We start from the raw sequence: 7,958 nt of genomic DNA, 5'->3' as shown, positions 1-7,958 counted from the left end.
TACCTAAGTCTAGGTTTACATTTGACTGTATGGGCGTTTTTTTTCCCCCTCAGTTCTTCGTGTGTACAAATAGTGACGCTATCAACATTATTTGGTTTACTTGTGCATATACGCAAGTGTTTCTCCAGGGTCACACATATTCTCCAGAGATGATGTGTATCTTCAAGTTTACTGGACAATGCCAAATTTATTTTACAAAATTATTTTAAATCATTTTACAAAATTATTTCATAATTTTGATTGTACCAAGCGATACTTTCATCAGCAGTGATTAATACAGGAGCAGAGAAACACACAGACACACACGCACACATCTTGCACTCACACCAGACACTAAACTCGCGCACAGATTCAGAGATCCACGTATGTGCACCAGCCACGGCTTTGTACATGATACACACTGACACACACATCCACAAACGTGCACCACGCACGCACACTCTCACAACATCCCACTCACAAAGACACACAAAACGACGTCCCGCTCTCAACGCCCGCACGCACGCAGCCCACGTACTCACGCGCAAGCCCCCTCACGTGACCCAGCCAGGAGGCGTGGTCTCCGCCACCCGCGACTGAGGAGTCTTGTCCCGGCCGCGCCGCCGTCGGACGCCAGGTGTCGGGGGTTAAGGTGGCGTTGGCGGTGGTGTTTTTTTCTACCCGGAAACTACGACTGCCGGACCCGGACACCAACCCGTGTCGCGGCGGCGCGAGCCCGACTGGCTTCTGGTCTTCGCGTCGGCCCCGCGGAGCCGGACGCTGCCCCCGGCGCGGCGGGGAGGATGGTACCGAGCGGCCCCGGGCCCGCCGCGCGCCGCTGCGAGTGAGCTCCGAGCGGCCGCGGGCGTCCGGCGAGCAGCTGGCCCGGCCGGGCCCGGGGCGCGCCGCTGCCCACCGGGGCGGGGTGAGCCGGGGCGGGCGGCCCGGGGTTGGGGCTCGGCCGCGGCTGACCCGTGGCCGGGAGGGGACGAGCTGGCCGGGTTTCTTCCTCACGTCTCGGGCTCCAGCCCCTGCCCCAGCCGCCGGTGGGAGTTGGCCCGGGTCTGGCCTGCTCTGTGGCCTCGGCCTGGTCGCCCGCCACTGGTGTTTGTCCACTCGCGTCCCCGGAGCCGGAGTTCCCTGGCCGCCCTCAAGATGGTGGGGCTTCTCACGTCTGGAGCAGAGGCCTGGATAATTTGGGTTTGGCACTGGGAACGTGTTGGTAGTTTGCCGTTTTTGAGTTTGGGTTGTGTTTGCGTTACTCCTCCGTTTGCAAAGGATACATATCTCAGAAAGAAGATGGGAGGGAGAGACTTGCGTATGTGCCGACACTTGAAATGAAATAGTGGTATTTTTTGTGTCAAGCTTGCTAAGTTTCCAGAGGTGGGGTGGATTATCATCTTCACTCATATTTTAATAAACTAAATTGTGTGGCGTCAAGATAATGTAGCGGCACGTAGTTGTACTTCCCTTGATAGGCACCACCCGGAATATATCTACGCCTGTTGTGCTGTTTTGAATTGTGCAAACACCATAACCGGTGGACAGCTGGTGAGGGGGCCTTTGTTGAAAAATCCGACGTCTGTAGTTTAATTCTCAACTAGCAGATGACAGCCTTGGCAGAGTGTTGAATGATGAGCTTCTTTGCGGTCTGCTTGAAAGCAGGAAAGCTCCTGAATTGCTACTTTCCTGTGTCAGGTGAGCCCGCTCTGGGAGGTGGCGGGAGGCAGAACTCCAGGGTTGGTGATGACTGTTGGTTTGTCCCTATAGCCCTCGTTTTGGTCAGCTTGGAATCTGAGCGTTTGTATCCCATGTGTAGCTGAATGCTCCATCAGTGCTTGCTGGTGTGCGCACCTTCCTGCTCCCTCATTTCATTTCAGGATTCTCAAAGGATATGGACCTGTTGTGCAGTCATACTTCATGACTCCAAGCCTATTTACTCTCTGGGAGTAAGGAGGCAGTGGGTTGACTTACTAGTAAAGGTCCGGGAAGAATTTCTGTGACCTAATTGAGATGGACTGGAATCATGGCTGCCACTGGCCTCTGGGTACTAAGGTCACAGATGCTGATTGAGCGCACCTGCTTTTTGGGGCCATAGCTGTAGCTACTGCAGGGAAGTGAGACACACGTAAGTGCAAATACAGTTTCTGCCCGCAGGGAACTTAATTAGAGAAGGCAGTAGGCTGTAAGACGTGGCAGGACTTAAGTGTCATATGGAGGTACCAGCTATTAAGGATTTTCTTCTGATTAGGATCAGAAAAGGCTTCATAAAGGAAGTAACTTTTGAGGTGGACCTCGAAGGATTGGGAGGATTTGGGTCATTCAGAATTAGCTGGGAAGTGAAAAAGCTCGGGCCAGTTGGTGGAAGGGCACTTAGGAACTGGGCAGTAGATGCCTGGAAGTATTGACAGAGGCAGCTGGTTAAGGGTTAAGTGCTTTTCTAAGACAGAAAACACGTGCTACCTAATCTGGCTTCTGGTGGATTTCTGGGTTCTAGAGAATTGTTTTCATTTGGTGAGTTTGTCTTGTTCTGTTAAACAGCCAATGACACAAAGCAGTGCTTAACTTACTTTAAAGACAATGAAAAAGAGGCTGATTGTAATTCCTGTCTGGTGTTAACAATCAGGAAATTAAATTTGCTGTGTGCAATTTGTTTCAGTGCCTGTGTTTAGTGTGCAGGAGCGCAGCTCTAGTACCATCTCTGCTACTCTGGCTGCAGCCAAGTGTCAAATGGCAGGCTCTTAGCCGTCTCCTGAGGGTTTTTAATGACATCTAGTTCGCTTCACAGAGATGCTGTTTGTTTCTATTACTCAGTTGTTGAAGAACCTTTGAAGCTGTTAAAACGGGATGCCATGTAATCACCCTGGAACATTATGATTAGTCCTAGGACCACACTGGCCTCAACTCTAGCTTTTCTCTAAACGTGCTCAGGACCGTGTTAACTTTTCCATGCTTCTTTTTGACTCTTCTTCCCTCTCTACCCACTGCTCTGTCTCCTCCTTGTTATAGACAAATGTCTGAGAAAGGGTGGTCCTAATAGGCATGGCAGATCTATGGGATGTTTTTGTCAAATAATATTGCCATGTAAGAGGGCTTTAGAATTAAAATTTTTTTTTCACCACGACATTCCAATTAAAATGAAAAAAGAAATGGAGGAAAGATGGGGTTTTTAGCAAATGGAATTTCCGTGGAGTTCTTCTGATAAACATAGAAATCCTTAAATTATCTTTTCCATACAGAAAATAAATTTGACCAGAGGTCTACAGCTCGTTCTGTGTATAATTATATACCTAAGTGTAGTCCTGGGGACTATAGAACAATGTTTGGTGATGATAGTTTGCAAAGCGCTGTCATTTGTCATTTGGACTTTTGTGCTGTTTGTTTAAAAATGCTGTTTTCAGAACATCTCCCAGTCTTTACACTGAGTTTGGATGTTATAGTTTCATATTGAGCTTTTAGTGTTCGTTTAATCTTGTCATCACTCATGATTTGTTTTCTTAAGTATCTGTTAATTAAACCCCAGATCATTACATCTTAATATGGGGATACTTTTAATTTGGTTTTTAAGTAGGTCAGCAATTTAAAAAAAATTAACAAAAAAGAGATAAATTTCTTTCAATTTCGGGACTAAGATGAACTTATTTGTTAAAAGGAGAGAGGGAGCATGTTGGAAGTTCCCGCGATTTTATATCATGATTTTGAAAATGGAGCGATGTATTAATTAGTTGTAAGTGAGTAGAAATACAGCCAAAGTCTGAATTTTGGAAATAAGTCCAAATTTCATGGAAATGAGTCCGTGAAATTATTATCTGCCCATGTTGTTCCTTTTCCTCTCGTCTTTGAGTACCGATGTTGCCTAAAATGCACGTTTAGCAACTAAAACTTTATGCTTTCTGTCATAATTTCTCTTCTGATCATTTAAACTTGTTGAGTGAAACAAGTTTTTGAAAGTCTCTCTGCACTGTGAGTTGTATTTGATTAACAAACAAGAAACCATTGGCAGGAGATTCCACTTGTCTTTGCTTTATACCCTGATGAGGGTGCTGAGGTGGGAGTTGCCTTACTGAAGAGATGGGAAATAAGGTAACCTCAGAAAAATCCATTTTAGTTGTGCTTCTATTGAAGTCGGTGACTAAAATACACTGTCCATGGCATGTGAATCTTTTTTTCCTGTCTGGCATTGGACTTGAAACCTACTTATCAGTCCTGGTATTGTGATTGATGGCCCAGCTTGGGGTCAGATGAATTAAGTCAGAGTCTTAATTACTTACTGCCACTTTTTTGTAGTATAACCTTGTATAAATTACTTAACCTCTTTTGACTCAGTTTCCTCTTCGGTAAAATGAGGATAGTAATATCTACTTAGTGTTGTGAGGATTAGAACATATGACGTATGTAAAGCACTTGGCATGGGGCCTGGCCCACAGCACATTTTAAATGGTGGCTATTAAAAATGATACTCTTTTCTTAGCCCCTAATGAGAGAGGTTTCTGCTTACATCACTATTGATATTTTAATTACAAAATTGTATGGATGCTTTTCAGTGTTTATCTCATTTGATGGGGTCGACTCTTTATTTAGACTAATAACGTTTACTGGGAGGCAGTAGAGCACTTAGTGGTTAACGCACGGGCTCTGGAGGCCAACTGCATTTGAATCCAGGTTCGCTTAGGACCTTGGGCAGCTTAGGTAACTTCCTTATGCCTGAATTTGCTCATCTCTAAAATGCAGATGTTGTGAGGACCATATGAAACATGTGCAGAACTCTTAGAACAGCGTGCCTCGTTCACAAAAGTGGGCGGTAATGTAAGACATTACTGGTAAGCACCTTCCCGGTGCCAGGCCCTGCCCGAGGTAGGAGGGTGCAGAAACGGTGTCACGGAGATGAGAGGGCATGGGAGCAGGACACATCTGGGGTTCAGTTTGGCTGAAGGAGGCCGTGGGCTGGAGCAAAAGCTGCTGTTGAGAGACACTGCAGCGATGGGCGTGACAGGGCTGGTGATGGGTAACTGTTCAGTTGTAGGAGAGAGAGTCCAGAATGGGTGCCAGGGGTCCCTGGGTAGAAAGCTCTGTTTTTCTTTATAAGGAGGAGCTGATTTGGGGATATTGGATGAGTTTTGGCCTTGATGGTTCAGGAGCCTGTGGGTCATCTGCGTGGAGTGTTGGGTAGGTAGATGTTTCCATCTGGAGTGAGGGGGTGGGTGAAATTGACAGGAAGCTGAGAATGAGTGTGTCCACCTTGAGCAGAGGCCCAGCCGGAGCCCACGGGGAGCCCCAACTTTTGAAGAATAGTGAGAAGGAAATGTGGCCAGACAAGTGAGAGGGTGGCCAGGAGAGTGAGGTCCCGGAAGCCAGAAGGTGGTGTGGCCCTCGGTGTGACCCATACTTTGGCTTTAGCATTGCGACCTTAGTGGAGACTTGAAGTTCTCTTTCGACTTTGTTGCTCCGCGTTTGCCTCTTTGAGGGTCTTTTCCATCTACATTCGCTGTGTGGTGGGGGAGGGAGGGTGGTTTCTCCTCAGTGCTGGATAGTTGGGTGTTGAGATCGCCCAGGGTCTCTCTGATACCAGCCCGTGTCCTCATCTCTGCTGAGTCTTGGATAATCCGGCATCGCATCCATTAACGTTCTTTATTAGGCTCAGAGTTTACAGTCCCAGCCTTAAAGCCCTTTGAATATCTCAAACATCACAGGACATTTGAGAAATGCTACTTTAATTCTTACATTCAAAATGGGCCTCTCCCACATCAAGGTGAGTTCCTGCTATTCTCTCTTAGCACAAGACCAGTGTATTTCCTGCAGTGGGTATTAGAGGAAGCTTGCCTCTCTCATCCTCCCCTCTCAGTCCCCCTGTGGTGTTCTTCTACCACTTCTCTGACTCCTAGTCTCTTCAGAACTTTGAAAAGGGCATGACTTCATAGGAGAGCTTTAAGGAATTTCTCATTTAGCCTAAGGTGGAAAATCCAGTTTAATAAGATGAATGGTGGTTTTGTTGTTCATGTGAAGTGAACTTTTTCATCTGGGTCACAAGTAGTGGTTTAGTGTATCTTAAAATAAGTTAGGAACTATTTAGGAAATATCATCTGGGAATGTGGAATCCCCATCCTGTCCAGAGATTCTAGTTTTAAACTTAGACAGGTCACCATGTGGTACACTTTAAAGTTTGTGGGCTCTGGAGAGAGGGAGAGAGACACACGAAGGACTCATGTATCTGGCATAATGAATGTTAATTTACTTCCTTTCTAATAAAATATTATAATCAAGTTGCAAAATTATACATTTCTGCCTTCACTGGTCCCTTGGGAGGCCTTCCTCTTTTACTGGCTTCTTTTCTGCTTACAGATATGTTTGTTTCCTCACTTCTCGTGACCCCACTGTCCCTCCTGCCTCCCATTTGAACCAGTGATGTTCCGCTGTTGCCTCTGTTTCCCCTTCCCTGTTATCATCTCCTTACTGTCTGACTTCCGCCCCCTGCCAGAGTGAGGTTTCGGAGGCCACCGGTGATCTTGCCAGGTGGAGAACTGTGATTAGGCAAGCACAGGTTCACCCGAGTACTTTTTATAGCACAGAGGGGCCTAGAGACCCTTTCTTTGTACTCCTCACACTTGGTCACTTCCCAGCAATATTTGGCTGATACCTCTTCCTTCTTGAAACTCTTCTCCGCTGCCTTGCAGGACCCCTCCCCGTCCTGGGCACCCTTTTGGCTCGTGGTTACCTCCACACCCTCGCAACCTCTGCCCTAATGGGGGCACCTGCGCTTGTCTGGAGAAGCTGTGTGCACCTCCTGACCCGGGAGCGTGCAGCGCTGGGTTATCTGGAGAAGTCTAGTCAGTGTTCTTTCTCATTTTATTTTTGGTTTCTCACAGATCCAAGTACAAATCACTGCAAGTTAAGTTTTGCCTTTCTTTAGCACCAGGACGTATTAAAGGACTGTCCTGTTTTGTTTTGTTTTTTTCCTAGGTGGGTTTAAGAAATCACTCTTTTTTTTTTTCCCTGTATATTGTCTTTATTAATGAAGAAAATGAATGGAATTAAGATTTAATGAAGTTTTATTTGGGCCACAAGGCCAGCAGGATCAATGGCAGATTATTTATAAATTTTATTGTTAGAAATTACTGCAGAGGAAATACATATTCATGATGGAAACATTAAAAAAAGAAAAGACATATGTAATCTCACCAGCTAGAGATAACCATCCCTGTTTACATTTGAAGGTATGTTATGTATTTTTTTGCCATGTGAGTGCTTGTGTAGCTCTCATACATTAAAAACCTGAAATAGCCTCATTTTGTATATTTTAGGTCCTGTGTTTTTTAACAGCTACATAGTTTTCCTACTGATGATATATTATACTTGAACCATTTCCCTACTATTGTTGGATATCTAGTTTTCCAGTTTTTACTATTTTATACACTCCTGAGATAACTATCTTAGTAGTTAAGTCTTTGTTTTCAGCAGTGGGTGTCTTCTCAGGTGAACTTTTTAGAGGCAGAATCACAGAAGTAAGAGTGCGCTAAGTGTTAGTGCTCTTGGTATGTATGGCCAGGTTGGTCTCTAGAAAGTTTGTAATAGCCTCCCCTCCCCTTTTTAGGATCTCCTAACTTGTGGGTTGCTTGAATTAACTCTAGGATAATCTTAGTACTGCCTTTTGCTTACTTGAATTGCAACCTGATGTTTAATGTTGTCATTGAACTAGTCTCGGAGCTCTAGGTACTGAGTCGATGGACTTCAGTCGTGTGCTCTCACACACGTGTGAAATTGGCTTTTGGCCGTGTTCTGTGTACCTTAAATCCCTAGACTTTCCAGAGAGGCAGCTTCACAGCCCTGGTCGTTTCTTATCTTTATCCTGGTGAAAGTCTCCAATTGGAGTTGGGATGAATGAATATAGGGGATGGAGGTCGGATAGTGTGATTTCTCTCCATCCACTTTTCTTCTCCCCATGGAGCTTGACTTATTTTTTAATTAAAAGTGACATTCACTGT

General features: G+C 45.5%; 1 protein-coding gene across 1 annotated transcript in view; it reads left to right on the top strand.

Annotated features, from left to right (window-relative positions):
* Positions 1-751: 751 nt before the first annotated feature.
* The window catches only part of TMEM248 (transmembrane protein 248), a 31,994-nt gene continuing 24,787 nt past the window's right edge, over positions 752-7,958 (top strand). Inside the window, exon 1 of the mRNA XM_082671168.1 lies at positions 752-904. The gene's annotated coding sequence lies outside the window, so the exon portion shown is untranslated. The remainder of the gene's footprint in view (positions 905-7,958) is intronic.

Source organism: Grampus griseus (genome assembly GCF_964374135.1).
Source record: "Grampus griseus genome assembly, chromosome: 14".
Taxonomy (NCBI): Eukaryota; Metazoa; Chordata; class Mammalia; order Artiodactyla; family Delphinidae; genus Grampus; species Grampus griseus.
The sequence above is the reverse complement of the archived record's forward strand: the minus strand, read 5'-3'. Positions and strand labels throughout refer to the sequence as shown.